Source organism: Solanum verrucosum, unplaced genomic scaffold, assembly GCF_900185275.1.
Source record: "Solanum verrucosum unplaced genomic scaffold, falcon-dt-bn FXZP01000204.1, whole genome shotgun sequence".
Classification (NCBI taxonomy): domain Eukaryota; kingdom Viridiplantae; phylum Streptophyta; class Magnoliopsida; order Solanales; family Solanaceae; genus Solanum; species Solanum verrucosum.
Genome location: NW_026020757.1, coordinates 27,229 through 50,070, shown reverse-complemented (window position 1 = coordinate 50,070; position 22,842 = coordinate 27,229). Strand labels below are relative to the sequence as shown.

At 36.1% G+C, this 22,842-nt stretch overlaps 1 pseudogene; it reads right to left on the bottom strand.

The window, feature by feature from the left end:
- The window catches only part of LOC125812765 (uncharacterized), a 25,633-nt pseudogene extending 3,329 nt beyond the window's left edge, over window positions 1–22,304 (bottom strand).
- Between the last annotated feature and the right edge of the window lie 538 nt (window positions 22,305–22,842).

Below are 22,842 nucleotides of genomic sequence, written 5' to 3'. Positions count from 1 at the left end.
CCCCTGTTTTCATTTTTTTCCTTATTTTGACATAGTGACTCAATCCATATTTGATTCACAACATTCTTTGCTCATTCTACTCTTTGAGAACCCCTTTATTCAATACACTCTAACAACAACAACATATCAAAACATCAATTGTTTCCATTTTGTTGCCACAAAAAACCAATGATGAGTCTCACACTTCTTTTTCACTCAGATTGTTTTCTCCTTCTTTACTACAATCCAACTTAGGGTTTTAGCCTAAGTTGACTATTCATACAAACCAAAGGTTCAAAAAAGATTTTCTTGGGTGAGAAGGGAATGACATTTATAGGCCAAGATGTTTCAACAAATTTTCCAACAAATGGATTAGGCCTCAATTGTTTTCAATATGGGTACACACCTCACGAGGTAGTTACAATGTTGGTATGAAAATTGGGATCACTCTTAAAACTTATGCCTAAGATCATTTCTTGCATTCGCCAAATTTATATAAACGTACTAACAAGGAAAATTCTAGGAATCCACACAAATGTCTTCCAAGTAATCCTTATCACACAAGGTACTTCAAACACAATTATTGAGCATAATTCTACAAACTTAAGCTTGTGTGCAATGGTCATTGCAAGTTTCACAATTAGTCACAAAGAGATACTAGAAGCTCACGCAAGAGTCATGCAATTTGAATTTCCTCGAAATATCAACTCAAACACACTTCTCATAAAAAGCACTATCCAAGACCTCAGTATTTATCATGATCGATATTCGCATACTCATAATTAGTGTGCATGCTTTTTAATCATTCCAACCAATCAAAATCGTTCCGGGGGAGAAGTAGAGTAAAATACGCCACAATTCAAAAACAATAACACATAATACTATATACATACTACTAAACCAAAATAAGAAGTTATTTAATACAATTCAAATATAATAAACAAAACAAAACAATGAAATACAATGAAAAGGGCTATTCTCGAGTAACAAATAATGGTCTATTAAAATAATGTGCAACTGTTTATTAAATTATTCATATATATGCTTCTTTATTTGTGTTAGATTTTGCGTTTCCTAACAAAACTATCTGATTAATTTTAGTTCTTAATCATATATTTGTACTATTTTGTTATTGTTACAACCTTTTTTTTTCGGTTTTTTTTCTTTTTCCTACTTGCTTGAATATGCTTAATTTTAAATTCGGTGTCTATTAGAAACCACTTCTCTATCTCTAGGAGTTACAAATTTGATCTGCGTATGCTCTACCCCTCCTCAAATCCCGCTTATAAAAATTACCTTAAGTTTGTTGTTGTTGCTGTTGTTGTTTTAATCATGTAGTTATGCTAGTACTTTTAATAAAGTCTTTTACATTTTTTAGTGTTATCAAAACTGACCAACTATTTAAAGTGATTTTTTTTTTAATTAGGCATGGATATCAATGTCATGTTGCAGTGATTCACTAACTTTTATATAACTTTCTAGTTAGTTGATATTATTTTTATAATACCATTTAAATATCAATGTAGGGAAAATTGATTAGCTTAGAGTTACCCAACCTTTAAATGAGATTCACATTTCACAAGATACGTTCAAGACATTTCACAAAAACCTAGCACTAACATAACTAATGAGTTTTTATAGAATAATCACCCAAAGTATGTTTCAGTTAACTACGTCATAATCTATTTTAATATCTTGTCTCGTTAGTCAACATATATGCTTACTTCGATCAATAATATTTCTTCCTTATTAATTTAATTTTCTTTTAATTAGTTTAACTTTAAGAACAAACATACTCTTACCTCTTTAAATAATTTTATATTTACATCACTTTGAGTTCAACCATGGCATTGGACGAGTCAAAATGAAGACGAGTTTAGGTGGAATTGCGCATCCAATTGGGGCATCAGGTACGTTTTTGAAAATGATGGAAAGGAAGTGCTATAGCTGCCTTCTTGTATGTAGCAAATATATTTCTTAAAAAAAAATAAAGCACCTTGTTACTCCATCCTTTTCCAATTTTATATGTCACCCTTTTTAAAAATCTCAAATATTTGACAACTTTTATTATTAAATTATCAACATACTTTTATATAATCTTAACATCATAATATATTAACATTTTAGCTTCACATGAGTTTTAAATACTAAAATTTCTTATTTAACACTCTTAAATATTTTCTTTAACAATTCTTTTCGTCTTGTCTTAAGGCTTTTAAAAGAGTCGATCATAAAAAAAATGAAATAGAGGGAGTAACATCACACTAGGCCCGTTTTCAATCTTGTCATATCATGATCACACACTCTCTCTTTCAACTTTAACTTTATGTGTTGTTAATTTATTTAAATTTTAATGTTGCACGATATATTTTAGGCATTTGATTTGGAAGCAATCATGTTAGTTCTTCTATCCTCTCTTCTCTTTATCGTTATTCTTTTTGGATTAAGTTTTCTTTTTTATTTAAACTATATAAATACTTTAAGCTTTTTATTTGAAGCGATCAGGTCAGTCACTCCTTCTTTTATTGTTATTATTGCAAGTATCTTGTTTCTGTATTTGTTGTTTGGAGATATTGTTTTGCTTGATTGAATTAATGAATTGGGTGAATTCACAAGCTTTATATGCATCGATATTTATAACTCGGGAAAATGGTCTGAAAAATACTCCAACTTTGGTCGAAATTGCTTTTACGATACAAAACTTTATGGAGGACCTTTCACCCCTTTGCACTATATAATAGTGTATTTTAAGGTATATATGTGCCCACGTGGACACGTTACTATTTATAATGATACAATATTTATGATGTTAACGTGAGCACATATATACCTTTAAACTACAATCTTAAATAGTGCAGGGGGTAAAAGGTCCTTTCCAAAGTTCGGTATTGTTATATCAATTTCGGTCAAAATTTGGATATATTTCAGACCATTTTCCCTTATAACTTGCATATCAACTCATCTACTTCTTTAGACTTTGTTTTAATTAGTTACCGGTTTCACATGATTAGATTTAATTTACTTGCTAAAGAAATAATAAGTTTGCATTTCTAATCATCTTATCACCTAGATTTGTATTAATTAAATAATAATCTATTCATGCTTAATTTATTAACTTGTCTTAAAATTAAGAATGATTTTTATATATTTTATGTTAAAGTAGTTTTCTTAGCTTAATAAATTAATGTCCTTTCGTTTTATCACTTAACCCAACATGATTCACAATATTCGGTTGAGACCCACCTTTGTGGACCTTGAGAGGTGCTTAACACCTTCCTTTTGAGGCAACATGAACCCTTACCTGGTCTATAATTCTTTTGACCTTTTAATTTATTATTTTTTGTAATTAGTATATAATGGTGCCCTAGCGCGCCTTCAATTCGTTAGGTGGCGACTATTCTCTTTTAATAATCCATAAAGATTTTTCACGTTGTTGCAAATCCATTTTGAGAAAAATGGGGCGTGACATCCGACTCATCAACACCCCACAGTTTAAAAACATTGCTTGTCCTCAATAAAAACAAAATCAAGACCACAAGATGCAATCAATTTAAGAACATAACGTTCCATATTAACTAAGAACCATGACCATGACTTTGGTTGATACTTACAGTTAGCAAGCAAGCACGTTACTTTCTATTCAACACATTCCCTCGATTTCAGGCACACATCCAAAAACACCATGAATTTTTAAGAATGATCAAGGGACAACACTAATTCTCAAGAAGTGACTCACAACCACTAGTCAATCAAATAGTCTCCCTTGAGTCAATTTATGAATCTGTCAATTTCATCAATATATTCTAATAATATCTCAAAAAACTCACAAAGTAATATCAAGACATGGGACAAATGCACAAACACTCAAAAAGCATCTCATGAACACAAATATCACATCATAGGCTTGCCCTTATTTTGAATCATCATTGGATCAAAAGTATTGGGTCGGAGATCACAAAGAACTTTTATCAAGATTATAATGTAGGCTTAGGAAAGGTTAGGATAACATTTGGATAAAAGTGAATACACCTTCCTTGAATACTACACACAATAACTTTCCATTTTTCTCCTCACCACTTTTCTTCATTTTTCAATCCATTGCACACTTTTTCTTATTTTACATACGATTCTCCACATGCAACAATTTAAATCTTGGAGGATTCATTTTATTTTATTCTCTTAAAGATTTTCTTCATTTAGCACTTTTTCTTCCTTTCTTTGATTCATTTTCTCATTTTTCAATTTCAAGCCCTCGTGTGATTAGCATCTCTCATATGGATTTACACCACCACCCTCAACGTAGGCTTTTAGCCGTAATTTTCATAATTTTAAAGTTCAAGGAGGTATGGATTCAAAAGAGGATTAATTTTTCAGAACGGAAAAGTCTTGTAACAAGGTTGCAAAGGAAATGATATTAAGCTCAAAGGGTTCAACTACAAATATATTTAGTTGAAGAATAGTCTTTTTAAGTCATGGGACTTCCAAAAATTAGAAAGAAAACCTACGGTCACTTCTCCAAACAAAGGCAATCAAGACAAACCGGGCAAGTTCTAGCTAGCACAAGTGAACAGAAGGAATTATTCAACAACTCACCACACATGACATGCAAACTATTCTAGACGGCTCAATCACTTCCTAGACAAGAACAAATGAGCCATTTTTCACACTTACCTCCTAATGAGTAAGGAGTCTTTAAAAGAGTCAAACCATTGTCACAACATCATGCAATTCCAAATATCTCCTTTCACAATAAATTTAGGAAGGGTATACTCATAGGATTCACAATGCTTGACTATATCTAGTAATACTAAACAAGTCACAATCTCACATTAAAGCTCCTACAAGGTCAAGAATATCATAGTTACTCAAGCTTTACCATGACAACAACAAACGGCTACTCATACTTCACCATGACAACAACAACCGTCTACTCAGACTTCACTATGGGCAACATTTTCCGGCTACTCAGAGTTCAGCGAGGACAACCCCAATTCACACTAACTCTGGGTACTCAAACATCTCCTGCTCAAAAGAATGCAACAATTACTCAAAATTCACCATGCACACAAGAAGAACAATAATTAAAAAAGAATGATTTGCCCATAAGAAAGTTGTCACTCAATCTATCATTGGGCATCGTGACTCAACAACATCATCACAAAGAAGCTAACAAAAGAAATGTAAAACTAACATAAAACAAAAACAATAAATAACTAATCCAACACAGTATAAAAATGTCCATCACATGCACAACTCCATAATAATCAAGGCCCGACAAGGGCACACAAATAATCCAAATCCAAAATATCAATCCAACAATAAGACAAAAACATCAAAAGCACCATCAGGGGAGCCCCCCAAATAAAAATGGTATTGTGTCCTCATAGTATAGATATGATATCATAAAGAGAATACAAGGGTCTCCCCGGACTACATCAATCACTGTACTCACTCTTGGTGGCCTCACTCTTATTAGCATAATTATATGCAGACCACTAGGCTGGTACATCGACATTCTCATCCGGTCTCGGTGAGGGAAGTGGATGATTGACTTTAAGGATATTCCATAACCCTTTCAAAATCTAGGTGAAAAATTTATCTCTATTTTTTCCCTATTCTTCATCTTGTCGTGGGAATGACTCAACTCACAATGTGACTTGGTGAGATCATTGTATGCATTATCAAAACTCGATAGAGGAACTTTTTGTTTCCTTTGATATTCCAATAACACATCAAACTCATTTTATTGGACAGAAGAATTTGGTCGTTCAGATTACTCACCAAGCCCTTGAGACAGTTTAATAACCAACTCTTTCACTCACCTAGTCCCACCACTGATGGTTTAGAAGAGCCAACCTCAATACTCAATGCCTTACCTGGAACCATCATCGACTTCTTGTTTTTGTGGTAGTCCCTTCACCTTGAATATTTAAACAAAAATGGAATTTTGGGACTCACCCAGTTGTAGCTCAGATACTCCTCATCTTCAACCTATTTGCATAGTTCAGTGATCAATGAAGGAAGCAAGAGAGTGGGGCTATAATGGAATTTGAACTCACGTAATTCACTAACGATCAAGCAGCAAAAATTCAATAAGGGTATCATCAACTATGCAAGATACTCTATGTGCTCTCAACACAAGAATTCAACTAGTGTTCCCACATAGAGAGGCTCGCTACAAATAATAGATATCCTATTCCTTGCTTTGGCCATGAACTCGGTGGATGCGATCTCAGATTTTGTAGTGGCCCAAGGTATATTCTTACCTAGGCATAACTTCGAGACTTACCAACTGACCAGAGCACCATCTTTTGTCGTGAAGTCTTCAATTCCATGATTTTGTAACCAATAGATTCATTTGTTCCTTACGTCCCAAAATTAACAACTTTTCCCTGAATATTTATCACCTTGTTGGTCATGTAAGTCACCATGAGGATAGAATAAAATTCCCTATCCCATTGCTCATTCCCCTTTCATGGCTAGGTGCAAAAAATATACATATGGTGGCCTCTAGTCTTTGATGGAATCCGTGAAGAATTTTTGCGACCTTTTCAACTGAAATCCCTCCCTTGTGAAATAACTTATTTCTCATTAGATTTTGTAGTAGATGTTCTGACTTTGAAAATAAATGAATCAATTTCGTTTATAGTCGCCATTGAATTTTTCTTCAATAATAATTTTCCTCGCCATTCTTTACTTTTTGAGAACTTGAAAATATTACAATAGCATGAAAATGTAAGAAACATGTGATTAACAATGCAGTGTTATTGGTAGTTGATGAGTTAGGGATTTCGACTCATTTAGGGATTAATATTTAGATTTTTAGTGTCATCGATGCCTATTTTATGATTTAAACTGATGTTAAAATATTAATTTGCAGCAATGAAGGCAAAAGAGCAAGACAAGGACATTACCAGGAAAAAAAGAGTAAAAAAGCTGAAGAAAACCAAGGTTGATGCTCGCCAAAGCCACTCGATGAGTTGCTGAGTGGCTCTTCTGCTTGCTAAAAGTTACAATAGGCCAACCCATGGAAAAAATCAACTCGGTTATGAGATTGGAGTTTCGGCGAAGCGCCGAAAGGACTGGTGATGATTGTTTTGATTAGCTAAAGTCACAGAAGAGATGTGGTGAAAAGCCAAGCAATGAAGGCGAAGAAAAGAAGCACTCATTGAGTCGCCGACGAAGCTCGACTTATTCCACTGAGTGGTTCCAAAGCTAAAAATCTGGGAACATATAAATGCAATTTTGAAAAGAAGAAAAAGGAGTTCTGATGTTTTTGAGAGTTCCCACATTCTCCAGTTCTGAATGTTTGATCACTAAAATTGTTCTTTGACTTTTTGAGTAGATATTTAGGGTTTATTTGATTTTAAATTCAATTCGAGCACTTTGAAGACTTGTGGATTGATACCCAAGCTGATGGAGAACATACCTAAGCTGATGGAGAACATAATTCGTAACTATTTCTTTCTCTGTATTATGTGTGGGTAAAACCTCCATTCGTAGGGTATGATTATGTGATTGAGTGATTGAATTAGCTTATGGGTGTTAGTATTTATTGATTCAATTGTTGATTTGAAGTGGGTTCAATTAGTAGTTGAGTTTTAATTGATTAATGGTAGTTGCAAATACAATTCTAGGTTAGCATTCTAAGCTTGCGTGACAAAGAGGTTTTAGAGTTTAAACTATTAATTGATGATTGTAGTGATTGGGTTATTATGGACTTAACTTGAGAAATTTGGTCTAAATTCAATCTTACTAATCTAGCTTGAAAAAGTAGATTGATTGAGGTATTGTGCTGTTTATATGTGTTATGATTGTTGAGGTTCGAGAGAACTCACTTGAGTCCTGATAGTTGATTGAGAAATGGATATTGCCTAAAGCCTAGCCTACCCACTAAGTTTCAACAATTTATAGTAAATAATAATTACCCATTTAGTGAAATTGACATTCAATTGATCACACTCCCAAGGATTCCTCTCTACATGTTTAGTCTGGATTGTTCGTAGTTGCTAATTGTTCACTCTAATCCCCCCAATTGACATTAATTGTCACTCCATTGCCATTTAGCTTTATTATTTCAATAATAACTACTTCTACAAACAATTAGAACACCATTTCACTTTGTAATCGAATTCTTTACTGTATCACTCCCTATGGGATCGACCCCAACTCTTCTTTGGGTTTATACTTAATTGCGATCGCCTACACTTAGAATCGGGTGAAGTTTAGTTGAGCGTTATCAGTAGGTGTCAAACAAAAGCATTAAAAATCAATTCTAGAAAGAAGTGAAGCCTGCTGAAAATCTGAAAAACTGGCAGAAAATGGCCTTTGATGTTGCAAAAGGAACCAGAGGCTGCTTAAGCAGATGTCACATTTGCGACTAGGGGCGACGTTAGTCGGAAACAAGAAAGCGTGGTGAGGCCACTTTAGCAAAGGTCACTTTAGTGCTGGAGGTTTGCTTTTGTGGGTTGTCGTCCCAACATGAACATCCAACTTTTAGCACTCCATTTTGCATGCAAAAATCAATCCATACAAGTTCAGTTCCAATAACAATCAATAAGCAATAAAAAAATTCAAGCATTTCATCACAAAAGCTTCTTTGATCAAATTCTAGTTCTCTTAAGCAATTTATCAATCACTTGGTCGGCGTCCTATTTCCTTATAATTGAAACACAGAGTTGGTACTCAAGACTTCTACAATTGTTGTACTTCAACCCAAACTCATGCAATTTACATTTATCAAGCAACTTTCGACAGATCAAATAATATACTACCCTCAATTTATGAACTTTTTCACCCAAACAATACCCATAACAAAAGAGAATGACAAGACTGAATTTACCATTTAAAGATTGTGAGAGAGTAAAAGATATACTAGATTTTTCTTTCAAAATGAAGAGCAACAAGGTTTGAAAGAATTGGAATAGAATGAAATAGGTCAACAGAGAACCCTATTTATTTTTGTCTGACCATTTGATCTCCTATTTGGACTTTTGAGTTGCCAATGTCTCTTAAGAGGCGTCTTGTCCACGTTCGAGTATTTCAATGAAATCTGGGGTCCACTTTTGCGATATAAGGTCGCTTTAGGCGACGCCAACTATCTTCTGAAGTATCGCTTTTGTAGTAAGCAACTGCCTTTGAAATGGTTGGGGATTCCTGGAGGGCCGGTTTTGCAGTAGATAGTCACCTTAGAGACACTCGTGTTAGCGGTTAGCCTATCGCTTTTGCGATATCAGAGACTGCTTTTTGCATGTATTTCTCTTAAAATTTGTGTAAGGTAGTTGGTCAATTTGGTGACTTACAGTTGCATTTGGTGATCTTGCGCTCCCAAAAAGTAATTCAAACCCCATTTTTAAGGCATTGAAACCACAAACATCTTTTCCCTAAAGTTTCTTGACTACAAACTTGTTAAAACTAGCTCCAAATATTTTTTATATTATGAGGATTTGTCCAAAGAAATTCTAATCTAAAATTGTAAAACTCAAAATTTTTAAAATCATAATCAAAATTTTGGATACTAATGGGTTGCCTCCTATGAAATGCATAATTTAAAATCGCGGCATGATACCACATACATCACCCTTTATTTTTCCACTTCGAGGCGATGAATCTCCTCCCCAACTTCAAATCAAGGATTCATTGAAATGTATGGGGACAACATGAGAGAATCAAAAATCGCACTCGATATCTCCATTTTGAAGACTTGAATTACTTACCCAATTTCACATCATGCTTTATTTGAGAATCATGGAGCAAAAGTGAGAAGAACACTAGGCATTTAGAAAATTGAAGTTCATAACTCTTGGCCTTTGAGTGAGTGACACTCTCACTTCTATATTAACTAGAGTTTCCATAAATGATATTTTGAATTTTTCTTGCAATTCTAATATCATTTCCTTGATCTTGACACATGGATTGTTATTGGCTTGATTGGCTTGAAAATACCAGAGATTTCATCAATGTTTATCACAACCCATATTTTCTTGAAACTCCGACCCCAACTCGCTATTTTTTACCACTAGACAAGAAGCATCACATACTCCACTTCTTGTTATCATATTGGTCTTGAAAGTTGCAATTGCAAACTCAAGTTGGATCATTTCATGGCACTGAGTTAGGTGTAAGATGTGAAAATCATCCCCCATTTAAAACATTAGATTATGTAGTCTCTCACCATGTTCAAGATTTTGGGACAACCTCATGAGCAAAGTTTGACTCACCACACCCATTTCTTTACACATATCTTATTCTAGAGAGGCATCCATATGACCTTCCCCAACATGAAGTCCTTCACAACAAAGCCATGGATTGGAACTACCAAGAATTGTTTCATCATAAGAATCTATAGAACCAAAACAAAAAATAAAAACATAAGCAAATGCTAACAAATTGGATAGAAACAAGTAAACTATAAATTCTAAATCAATTCAATACATCATAATGTTTCCCGGAAACAGTGCCATATTTTTATAAAACTCAATTAACAATCATATGAATCAATGAGTAGATGGTCACTAGTAATATATAACCAACACTATGTTGGTAATTCGAAAGATAAAGAATTACAGGCTACAATTTTGAATCCAAATAAAAAAAATACTCAATTATAATATGAAGATGTTTTTGGAAACCATCACAGATAGAGAAAAAATATTTTCAAGCAAGGAGTTCAAGGTAAAAGGGAATGGAGATTTAATTCATTATCAAATGATCCATCACAAATGACCAAGAATTATCTCGATAATAATGGGTAAGACAACCATGCCTATAATTCTCAAGTACTCACATGCATCTCCCGATCACAAGCAATTATATCTATACATTGACTAATTCTTTCAAACTTAGCAAGTATAACAAATTAAACAATCCAATATGGGAACACTAGGATTATTCTATTTCTAGCTCAAATACCAAAATGAGAGTTGTACCCCAATCTAGATTCTCACATATTCTAGTCAATTAGCTAAATCTCCAATTGTTCTAATCGATCTATCCTACATTTAATCCTCTCTGTCAAGTAAGATTAAGATAAATAGGAAAGTCCATGGATTGATCAATCCCTTGAAATTCAATTTAAGCGTGAAATCAATTAGACAATCAAAGACACATATCACAAACAAGATAATATTCAATTAATTTGCAAAAGAAGAAAACAAGAATCAAACCCTTTAATGTTTATTTCTACCACAATATCTGTTAACACTCAAACCACTCTATAAAACAAATCCCAAGATTAAGTGGTCATCGTCAATAAAAATACCCAACTAAGAGTCGGTGTCGAATCCCATTGATATAGTGAAAGGAGTTATATCAAGAAATTTAGAATATAAATCAATTCAATTATAGAAATCAAGAACAAAGGGTGGATGATTCCACCAATTTACCAAAAGGATTTTGGTATCAGTAGTCACAATTACACTAAGATTTCAGAAAATTCACATAATTAACAAGTAATCTAGGGGTAGAAGGATTGGAAAATGATGTCACATAAGGGTAATTGTGTTATGCCATAGTGCTAAACATTCATGGATAGGCATGGTCATCTTCAATGACAATAATATTATTTCGATTTCATAGCATCAGTTCATAGAATCTCCTTTCTGTCTCATTTATGTGCATAACAAAGAATCCAATACCTTACAATATTCTCTCTTTTGAGCATAATTAGGGTAAATATATCCTACCTATAATATTTTTTTGAATTAAACTACAGACATCAAACCTAAATGGAAGCTATTAATCTAGCTAGTTACCTACTCCAATCAATTTCTTTCAAGCATCAATTGGAGATCAAAATAGGATTAAGTTTACAAACTTAACCCATAAGTTAACCCCATGCTAATTAGCTCAAACCCATGGATGAACAACAACAGAAAAAAGCAAAACACAATACCCACTACTTTAAATCAACACCCAACCCCATAATTGCACCCCTAGAATATGGAGTTTTAGCCACCCACTAGTAAAGAAATTATGTATTTCATGAAAGAAGGAATGGGTAATATGAAATTAAGTAATTATAAGCAACACCCACTTTGATTTCAACTTCAAATTGTAAGTTTAAAGAACAAAGTTGAAAACTCCAAAGCTTAAGATGTTCTTCACAAGGTAAAATATTTCTCTCTCTAGAAAGGAAAATACTTAGCTAAAGACTAACTAAAAATTTCCTTCCCCAAATATACTGCGTTTCTCTCTTCTTTGAGCTATTTATAGTTTTCCATAATTTTGCCCAAAATTTACTGTGTGACCCCTTCGACGACGTTAGTCGGGCTCGCCAAGCTGAGTCGATAGATCGTCGTATGCTCCTTTGCTCACCTTTCTCTTAATTTAGGCTTCAGGTGTTTGAACCTCACTCGACGAGCTCATTTGAGTTAGCTATTCACATTTGGTGAATCACCGAGTACCACTATTATTCCCCTTTTAAGCGTGCAACTTTCCTCCAAATCTTGTCACCTTCGGTGATGGCCAACATGTTCGCTTTGTGTTTAGTGAGTGGCATGTCTTATATATGTTTGCCGACCTACTTTAATTAATTCAAATGTTGAGCAGTGTCACTTTGAGTGAGGTCGTACCAATTGGGTGATCTACCCTTCTTTCTTCCAAATATTCATCATTGCCTTGTCACTTAACCTTCATATCTGGAAATCATCAAAATATCATTAGAATATGACATAATTAGGCATTTAGGACACTAAGTGTTGTACTAAACATGCCTCAAATGAGTTTAAATCTACCACTCATCAACAACCCCAACTTAACATTTGTTTGTCCTCAAGTAAATCAAGAACATAATTAGTTCAATAAGGATGGCTCTAATAGTTCTCAATCAGAGCTAACATGCAAGTGACATTACATGAATACTCTCAATAACATGTGTCACTCAAAAATCATGATAAAAAAGCTTCAAATCATGATTAGCCGGTAGCAAACTAAGCTCAAGATCACTATAGCTTCTTCCGCAATGCAAAATCATGTTTCAACAACTCCGTTCAAGTTCCCTCACATCAAGAATGATTCCATGCTCTCACATTGCCTGCCAATAAATATATTAGTAATCAATATAGCTCTCACTCTCCAAAAGAGATATACATGTATGCTTCATCCCATAGGTTTGCATATATCTTCCAATCATCACACAACCTAGTTCATGCAAGATCTTAAGGGTCTTTTAGGCTTGTAATAGGGTTGGTTAAGGTATGGTCAATTTATCTCAATCACTTCACCATTTTTAAAGCATTGTTGCAATCATCTTCACTTGTTCTCAAGCCCTTTTCATTCTTTTTCACTAGAAAACTCAAACTTTGACTTGTCAATCATTTTATTGGAAAACCCTTTTCATTTCACTAGACTTTATTTTTCATTTAACTTTATATTGGTTGTTTATAACAATCTCTCACTTTTTTTTCTAAGGAGGGGTTTCTTCATTTTGTAACACACTTTAAAGTTGAGTCTCACTTCATCTTTCTTTGTCTTTCACTTGGATTTCTTTCATCCTTCCTTTCCACAGCCTCAACTTAGGCTTTAATCCTAAGTTGGCTATTCCATCAAACAAATGATTTGAAAAGCATTTATGGGCTAGAAGTTAGTGGTACTTTGGCTCAATAGGTTTTAACAAGGTTGTCAACAAATGGCTTAGGCTCAAATGGTACCAAAATGGTTGCACACCTTTAGAAGGTAGTCACAAAAGAGCTATGAACATTTGAGTTCCCTCTAAAAATTTATACACGAGATCATTTCTTACACTCACCAAAGCTAGACGATTGGACTAACAAGGCAAAATCTAGGATTTAACAAGTATGTTTTTCAATAAAACCTTACCACACAATCCACTTCAAGTACAATTATTTAGCACAACCAGATAAGATCAAAAGCTTACATGAAATGTTCATTGCAAGGATCACATCAAAACGTAGCTAGTCAACACAAGATTCAAAAAGATCATTCAAAAGTGCAGCCACATCAATTTCTTATTACGATACTAACAGTAAACACAGTGCTCATCATAAGTGTTATCCAAGACATCGATATTGAACACAAACGATCCTCGAATCATGATCAACTTAAACTCAAGAATTTCAAAGATTTCTGAAACTCATGGGAAAATGAAAATAGAGAGACAAAATGAGCTAAACCATCAAACAACTATAGTAAAACAAAAAATAACAAAATACTACAATTACCCAAAAGTAAAACTAAAAGTAACAAAATAGAATCAAAAGAAGAATATTATGACAAGTGCCCTCAGCACTCCAAAATAAACAACAATGTCCTCATTGCTGTAGCGACCCGTAAAATGAATAAGTGAAACTAAAGCCTAACTAGTGAGTATGTGAGTTTGTCATGAGGTTTCAGGGTGTAAAATGTTGTCCCGAGCTATGGTTGAGGGGTTTACGGGTTAAACTTCAAGGTACGAATCCCCAAGGACCACCCTAGGGGTCCTTGAGGAGGACCCTTAGCCTAACCCCAAGGTTACCCCAAATGGAGGAAAGTTGCCAAAACTTGGTGACCTATCGAAGGGGACCACACCCCGTGGATTGCCTCCGTAGGTCAAGTCCCCTAAGTTCAAGCCACAACTACGAACCACGCCCATGCAGGATGGTCGTGGACCCATCCAATGTCCGTGGATGGTGGTCCGTGGATCGCACCTGTAAGGCTGGTTCAGCCTAATGAGGGGTGGTTTGGTAAATTCCTCCCTTGGTTAGTTTGGGTCATGAACGGTTATTATTGGTTTATGAGCACATTTTAAGGGTTTTTAATGTATTAAATCACATTTTCAACTCATTATTTCTAAATCAAAAAGTAGAACCCACCTCTCTTCTCAAAAGTTCTCTCTCTAGAAACCTCCATTGGAGGTGAAAACTTCAAGCTTCCAAGGTCAAATCTTCAAGTCTTTCAAGTGATTTTCGTGGATTTCTTCCATTAAATGTATGGTGGTCTTCATCCTTGACGTAGTTTCTTTCAACGAGCTGATTTCAAAAGTGATTTCAAGTCTCCAGTGTTTACCCAAAACCCAACTTTTCAATCTATGCATGGGTTCGATTCAAAACGATTTCTAAACACATTATTGCATTGAGTTATGAATGAATTGTGGATTTAAAGGTGAATTAAGATGTTTTATTCCTAGAAATAATGTTTTCCCCCAAATTCCTAAGTTGTGTTTTGAGATTGGGATTTGATTGATTATGAAGTATGTGAATTATTTGTGTCTATGGATATAGGATGTTGAAATTATGTTATTACTCTTGCCTAGTTACATTGATCTAAGGTGTGTGGGTGAATGTGATCCATTGCCTTGAAAGGCAAGGTATGAAGGCTAAGGTATGAATATTATGCGAAGGATATGTATGTGATCTCGATGATAGAACTATGATCATGTTTAGAATGTAATTGTGTTATAGATTGAAAGCATATTCTCAATTAACACTCGTGAATGATGATGATGGAATGTGAAGGGTTTTCTCCTATGTATTGTATATATTGAATTAGTAGGCTTACACATCCTATTCTTAAATAAATGGAAGTAAGGTGATTGTGATATCTTGACTTGGTAGGGTTAGGCATCCTTTTCTTGTATAATGAATGTATTTTGACTTAATGTCTTAATGTCTTTAATTGGTAGACCTGATGTTGGTAGCTTTTCATGAATGAATGAACGATGAAGTATTCTAGGTTATGTCTTGAACCGGTAGACCTAGAATTGGTGGCCCTTCATGATGAGTCTACAAACTAATGTGATGATAAACCTTGAATCGGTAGTCCTAGTATTGGTAGCCCTTTCATGTGTCAAATGATGAACCTTGTATCGGTAGACCTAATGTAGGTGGCCCTTCTTGAGGATTCAATGAGCTATCCATGTAATGTACCATGAATTGATAGGCTTATGACATTCCTTTCATGTGTAATGATGTGTCTTGGGTCGATAGGCCAATGGCATTCCTCTTAAGCGCAATCATGTAATGTAAATGAAACTACTCTATGGGAATGGAGGTTAAGCACCGAGTGGACATGGTAAGATGGAAACTCTCCCAATGTTAGGCTAGGGTTCCAATGAACATCTTACTATCCCATAACTATGTGCCCAAATAGGATATTAGCTAGTGGATTTTCTTCCAAGCTAAAATGTTACCAGTCTTACCTTAGGCTAGTAGACCACCTTTTTACGGTGTGGGGCCATATAACACTGGATTCCATTGCTATCTCTCATGGTCTATGTCGGTTAATGCCTATTCCCATCATGTGAGATGTGCATTGTGGTTTCTTGATGAGTTCTATGAAGTGTGTGTGGTAGTATGGGATGCCATCCATGCATTGCATGAGTAGGCTTTGAGAGGGTTATAGTGAGTTCTCTAAGTCTTAATGGCTAATGTATGACTGTGTCCTAAATGAATTTAATGAAAAATGTTGACTCTTATATGCTTAAATGAGATGATGTATGCTATACTTTGGATTGTATTATTAGTTACTTCCTTGTCATGACTTATTGTACATCAATGTGCCTTGTCTATGGTGACCTCAAAGGAGTACTTAGTGTGACTAGTAGTATGGGATGCTACTTGCACACTGCACAACTATGACTTAGGGTTGTCTTAGGTGATGGTCCTTATGTGATGATATGCCTTATGAAAGGTTTATGTCTCTTATGTATGAGTATTGTGTAAAGAGGGAAAGGTGGAATGGTAAGTTCACTTTTGGTGACCTTAATGTGGTACTTTAGTGTGTATGGTGGTATGGGACGCTATCCATACATTGCACAAGGTATAACATGAGGGTTACTTTAGGTGAAGGCTGTCACGCCCCGAGCCTACACCCTAGAGTGGCCGGCACTCGAAGACCATTACTGGCCCCCAAGTGAACCCTTGGCCTGGCTTACTTAACTCAGCGGAAACCTTAACTCAACATAATAACTCCATGCAATGAAAGGTCATAAAACAACCTAACTGATAAAATCTGTCCAAAAAGGCAACTCGAGTCTCAAAATAGAATATTTATATATATACATAGATGAGAGACTCAATACTAACTGACTGACTGTCTATGAAGCCTCTATAACACTGAGATGGATGTTGGGACAGACCCCACAACATCTTAATAAAACAAAACTAAGAAAAACGAAATAATAGAGTCCTACGGAAAGCAAGGAGGCTCACCACTAACTCTGGAGTGCTCAGCTGAATCAACGGCGTGCTGGATGCTGATCTTGGGTACCTGTGTCTGCATCATAATAAGATGCAGGCCAACTGGCATCAGTACATGGAATGTATGAGTATGTGAGCTGGAAAGCTAAGCAACATAGGCTAGAAGGAAATCTGAAATACACTGAATAACTTACCTGGCTCAACTAAACTCAACTCAACCTGACTGACTCATCTCAATATAAGGCAATTTTAAACAAGTGCGTTATAAAGAAAAACTGTTTAAAACCTGCTATAAACTCTGTGTGTATACAAAGATACAATAAGTCTCAGATGTATTTAGAAATACGAATGAATTGATGTATTTAAAAAAAATACAATGACTGTTGTGGGAGATTCTCTAACTGACAACCATCACATAAGAGCTATAGTGATGATACAACGATCAACCTCATGCTGCCAGAGCATCCTATACCCGGTCAAAGGTATAGGACCTGAACTGCCTAATGGATCCACTAGTGTAATTTGAAAAGGATTCATATAAAAAAGTATGAACCTCTTCTACCCATGATGGCTACATGGTTCTATAGGGGTTGTGAGTTCTTTGAACACTCCCCCAATTTCGTGCTCAATACTACTCCCAAAAAATGTACTGGCTCTTATATTTTTAAAACATATTTCTTTGTGCTGATTTGAGATAATTACTCAAAACATCGCTCAAAAGCTATCTTGGAAATCTCAGTTTCCTCTCTTGCTTCATTTAGAAAGAGATTACTTTCTGGAAAACTAGCTCGAAGGCTCTTTGGAGATCTCAGTTCCAATCTTGTTTAAATGTGAAAACATTTCTTTAAAACTTCTTTGGGAATACTTAGTTCCCTAATAACTTTTGAGAAATGAACTTGACTCTATACTCTTTGCTTAACTTGAAACTCTGTACTCTTTACTTAACTTGAAACTCTATACTCTTTACTTAACTTGAAACTCGAGCCTAAAAATGAAGTTAGAACGTTCAATAAAGACTCTTGAAAAACTGTAAAGACTTGCTTTGATATACCTCTTAACTTCTAAGCTTGACTCTAACTTCACTTGACTTTGATCCTAACTGTCCTCAAATTGTATTATGGATTCAAGGGTAATGATCTCATGTTTATGGATGAGTTCGGGATGTCTAGGTGTACCTTAGAGTGTTGAAAACAACTATAAAACATAGGTACATTACCAAGGAACATGTATGAACAAGTGGGGAAGGAATGGGAAGGATTGGCGTCCTTGGCGGTCTGAGAGGCTTGGGGATCAAGCCTTCAGACTTCAGAGGGGCCTGTTGGGTGCTCTACAAGCCATGCCACCCCAAAGGGGAAACTTCAGAACCCTGTTGGGGTGCACTGGCTGGCGCGACGCCCCAACCTTTTCCCCCAAAAAATCCGACTTTTCTCCTTTGTGTTTCCAACTCTAAACCCTCTTAACTTCAAAGGTTCCAGCCCCAAACACTTAGAATCATAAAATCCCTTAATATACAATATATTCAACTCGTAATCACAACCGGAAACATGCATCAAACCAACAAGAAACTTCAGCAACACAACCACAACTTCAACAAACACAACCACAAACTTCAACAAACACAACCCATCTTTTCTCATAATTAAAACGAGTTTGGCATGTGGGGGAATGAACCAACCCAACACTATGATCTCACATACCTTAATAGGGATCACCCCCGACGAAATCCACGACGATCTCTACGAACCTTGCTTCTTCTTCTCCTTCTGCTCTTCTTCTCCTCTTCTCTCTCAAAGCCCTAACCCTCACTTTTTAAAAGGGAAAACTGATTTAAAATCAGTCTAGACCCTTAATATAACCAAAAGAAATGGTTAGGGAAAAGACCAAAATACCCTTACAAATTCGGATGAACTTCCCTATGCCAACAACCCAACTTCCAAAAGGCATAACTCACTCATATGAACTCAGAATCGGGAAAACTCGGCGGCGTTGGAAAGATCACTCCAAGAGATTTCCAAACATAAATTGAAATACACCTAACTCATTTTGAGCTAGGAGTTATGACTTTCTGAAGTTGATCAAAAACTCATTTTTTTTCCGTACTTAGCTAAATTTCCAGATTTTTAATTCTTTCCAAAAATGACTATTTCCAATTCTAAGCTTCTTCATAGCTATTTCAAATTGCCGGATGTTAAAATATCTGCACCTTGGGAACATTCGTCCTCCAATGAGATTACTTTTACTACACTATATTGCCAATCCTCTTGACTATGCGATAGGGTCCTATATATCGGGGACTAAGTTTCCCCTTCTTACCAATCCTCATAACTCCCTTCACGGGTGAAACTTTCAAATATACCCAATCATCTACTTCGAACTCTAACGCCCTTCTCCTAACATTAGTGTAGGATTTTTGACGACTCTGTGCCGTTTTCAACCTTTCTTAAATCACTTTCACCTTCTCCATAGCTTGATGAACTAACTCTGGACCTATAAACCCTGCCTCACTAACTTCAAACCATCCAAAAAGAGATCTACATCTCCTCCCATAAATAGTTTCATAAGGAGCCATTTGGATGCTAGAATGGTAATTATTGTTGTAAGTAACTCCATGTAAGATAGGTAATCATCTCAATTATCCTTGAAACCAATCCTACAATCCACCTTGGTACCTCAAAACACCATATCCCCCTTGTTCAAAAGCCATCACTGCTTATGAACATTTTGCCTGTATTTCCAGCAAGATAGGGTCTGGGTCTTTCTCACTTTTTTCTTCTGGCACTAGTGATGGGTCAGACCCATTCAGCATCACTATTCCTCCTTGTGGAATCCATAAGACTAATTCCCAGGTGTGCAATTCGGTGCACATCTCTTGCTAATTCTCTCTGTTCTTCCTCAACATCCCATAGACAACCTGCTTAAGGAATCAACAATAACATTTGCCTTACCAGGGTGATAAAGAAAAATCATGTCATAACCCTTGAGTAACTTTAACCACTCTCTCTTTGTCTGAGATTAAGCTCATTCTAAGTGAACACACCCACATGAACATCATACAACAGTGACGCCATATCTTCAAAGCGAAAACTACAACTGCCAACTCTAGCTCATCACATCACACCCCGATTCGCCTAAACTCGACTATTATTCTCAAATCCATTTTAGATTCAGATACTCAATATGTACTCAAGAACCAAATGTCATAACTGGGCAGTAGTCAACTTCTCTTTCCATTCCTGAAAGTTTTCCTCACAAGCTTCAGACCGTTGAAACTTTGTTGTTTTCCGAGTCAACCTGGTCAAATAAAACCCTTATCTAATAGATCCCTTTAACTGCTCTTTCAACTCTTTCAACTCTGCTGGTGCCATTCTATATGGCAAAAAAAAGATAAGACGAGTATCTGGAATGATGTCTTACCAAAGTCTATTTCTCTCTCAGGAGGGGCTCCAGGTAGGTCATCAGAATTTTTTTTTGGAAACTCTCTTACTATAGAAACTGACTTAAAAGCAGGTATCTCAATACTAGAGTCATCAACTCGAACTAACTGATCGATACAATCCTTCGAAACTAACTTTCTCGCCTTAAGGTACGAAATGAATCGACCCTTAGGCACAACTGAACTACTACCCCACTCTATGACTGGCTCACTCGGAAACTGAAACTTGACCACTCGAGTTCTACAATCAACTGAGGAATAATGGGCATGAAGTCAATCCACACCAAGAATGACATTCAATTCTACCATGCCGAACTCAACTAAGTCAGCCATGGTGCTCTTGTGATTGACGAAAATGGGACAATCACGATAAACTCTCTCTGCTAGAATAGCCTCACCAACAAGCGTAGAGACACTGAATAGCTCACTAAGTTGCTCAGAAATAACATCAAAGTTCATAGCAACATAAGGAGTTACAAAAGCTAAACTCGCTCTAGGGTCTAGCAAAGCATAAACAGTAAAATCAAAGACTAAAATCATACCAGCATCTTGCTCATGGAGACTGGTGATTGCATAGAGGCGGTTTGCTCCTCCGCCAGTACTAGAAGTAACTCCTTTAGGTATCATCCTATCTGGGGGAGAAACTGATGAAGCTTGCATCCTATTGCTCAGATTTCCACTACGTTGCCTGTTCTGAGGGCACTTCTTCATGAAGTGGCCCTCTTGTCCACACTTAAAACAACCTGTCTGGCCATCACGACACTTACCTAGGTGGGTTTTACCACACCTAGCACATGCAGGAGCCTTACTACCCCTTGGTACCATACTGCCTTAAGGATAGGCAAGTTTAGCCCTGAAACTATAGGAATTTCTATTGTACCCATCTTTGATCTCAGGTGCAAGTGCACTAGCAGATGGTGGAGTAGGTCCCTTCTGTTTCTATGGGAGGGATGACTGATTGACATCATTCTTTTACCGCATTAACTCATCCCCTACTATCTTAGCTCTCTTATCCTTAAACTCTTCTCTATCCTTCAGCTTATCCTCTTCAACTTGTTGTAAATGGATCATAAATCTTGCTAGGTCAATATCCCCTATCAGCATAGCTGCCTTGCCTTCCTTGCTTGACTAACGAGATAACCCAGCAACATATAAACTCATTCTACTTCTCATGTCCGCAACCATCTCCGGAGCATAGCGGGAAAGTTGCGTGAACTTCAGACTGTACTCATGAACACTCATAGACTCCGAATTAAGGGTGAGAAACTCTTTTATCTTTGCCTCACGCAACTCACGAGGAAAGAAACGCCCCATGAGAGCATTCTCAAACACAACCCAACTCACTATTGGCGCATCCTCAGCCCTATTCTTTTTCCATTGGTCAAACCATATTCTAGCAACACCCTTCATTTGGTATGCAACTAGTTCCACCCTCTCTGACTTAGCAACATGCATCACATCAAATACCCTTTTCAGCTCCTTAATGAAGTTCTCCGGATTCTCACTAATACTTGAACCTATGAAGCTTGGTGGGTTCATCCTTAAGAGTTCACGGATCCTTGAAGTATCAACCACTTCATATAGATTAGCTCTCTGCCTAACATGAAAGGTCGCAACTTGACTTAACATCCAGATAGCTTCACAAAAATCAATATATTTGATCTCTTCTTGGGTTTGCACTTCCAGGGAAATTGATAACTGTTGTTCCTCAACACCTTCATAGCTGGACTAACTCTGACTGCTCTTCGTGGAGGCATAATCCTCTGAAAACACGTGCAAGCACGAATTAGAAGGAAACTTTTTAGAGATAAACTCTAACGCACGAAATGAATGTGAAAGAAGTGAGATAGTTCCTAAATGTTACAGCCTCCAAATTATAGATGTGGCGCGCTTCACACCGATAACTAGGACTCTACAGACACGTCTTCATAGACTCCTAAGGACCCTGAAACTCTGTGCTCTGATACCAAGTTTGTCACGCCCCGAGCCTACAGCCTGGACGTGGCCGGCACTCGAAGACCATTGCTGGCCCCCAAGCAAACCCTTGGCCTGGCTTACTTAACTCATCGAAAACCTTAACTCAACAGAATAACTCCATGCAATGAAAGGTCATAAAACAACCTAAATGATAAAATTTGTCCAAAAAGGCAACTCGAGTCTCAAATTAGAATATTTATATATATACATAGATGAGAGACTCAATACTAACTGACTGACTGTCTATGAAGCCTCTATAACACTAAGATGGATGTTGGGACAGACCTCGCATCATCCTAATAAAACAAAACTAAGAAA